The sequence below is a fragment of the Triticum aestivum genome, chromosome 5D (assembly GCF_018294505.1).
Source record: "Triticum aestivum cultivar Chinese Spring chromosome 5D, IWGSC CS RefSeq v2.1, whole genome shotgun sequence".
Taxonomy (NCBI): Eukaryota; Viridiplantae; Streptophyta; class Magnoliopsida; order Poales; family Poaceae; genus Triticum; species Triticum aestivum.
The window spans coordinates 360461184-360462572 of record NC_057808.1 but is presented as its reverse complement, the minus strand read 5'-3'; positions in this window follow the sequence as shown (position 1 = coordinate 360462572).

The window sequence follows — 1389 nt, the reverse complement described above, 5'->3', positions numbered from 1 at the left end:
CCCACGACTGCAGCACTCGTCCGATGGCACTTGGCCCCGGCGAGCGTTCCACAGTACTGATGATTTTTTTTCTTTCTTTTTTTGCGGGGAAGTACTGATGATATTTCACGGCCAGCAAGTCGACGGAATTTGTTTTTTTTTTGTTCCTCTTCATCATACAAATCTCCGGAAGCTGAAACTGTGGATGAAAGCGAGGCTGCAACTGTGCAGGAGGTACTATAGCAGTACAAGCTCCAGTACCAGCACCAGACGGAATTTGCTTTCGTCTCCATGAACGTTTCCGGCCTCAAAGGGTATACCGAGCCTATCTGAAGCAATTTATTTGTGGACGTACCGAGCACACGTATGCACCGTCAGGTCGCGACAATTGCCTGCATTTCTGTGAAGGCAAGCTGAGGTTCTGTCTTTGGTTCCAAACTTGTCTCGCACTTAAAGCCTGGCCGGCAAGAATATATGCCGCACCTGAAAAGTGGAGAGGTAAAAAAAAAGTAGGTAAATGCCAATAAAGCTTATTTTTGAGCGGCTGCTTACTCTAAGAGCATCTTTGGCGCCAAAAAATGTCTCACGCCCTAAGAACCAATGTTTTTGTGCGCCGGAGGCAAAAGACAGTGCTCCGACAAACACTGTAAATTAGAGTGCGCACACAAAACTTTAGCGCACGCACTAAAAGCTTTATCGCGGGCTGCAAATTTTGGGCGCCGCTGCAAAATCTGGACTACTGCAAGTGGGGATGTAAAAGAATTATACCGCGCCAAGTTGAAGATGCTCTAAGCATATATTCATTGATGTTAGTCTGTACTTTTTGCCTCTGCTGAAATTCAAACGACGGAGATGGACAAAAGGGATGGTCGATCTTCATCAGTGTATCGAGGGAGAACGTACGTACCGATGAGAACATTCTGTCTAGCCAGCAAATCTTGTTCATGTGAGAACGGACGGGCCTACCTAGCTTTGCACCATCTATGTACCATGCAAAACGGCCGTGGACCTAGAGAGCTAGCTAGAGACGGTGAAAGAACGCATGCATGCATCATGCAATTCACGTACATGGACAGGGTAGGGCACTGTCCAGTCGTCCAGCACCACCAGCACCAGCACGCAGCAGCAGACGAAAGAGAAGAAGCAAATCGACTGGAGATCGTTGGCGTCGTCCTGCGTCTGCGTGGTCCAGGCCCACCGGCCACCGCGTTGCTGCTTTCCTACGGAGCTGACTACGCTACAGAAAGCACGCTAGGGATCCATCAATCGGTCCATCCACCCATGCATGGGTATTCTGGGGCGTGCACGGTGCGCGGCTAGGTGGTGAAAATCTGTACCCGATAAGAGAAGGCTTCGCCCCGCGTCGCCGTCTACCCAGCCCACGCGGCGCTTCCGGTGGTCGTTGGCGGC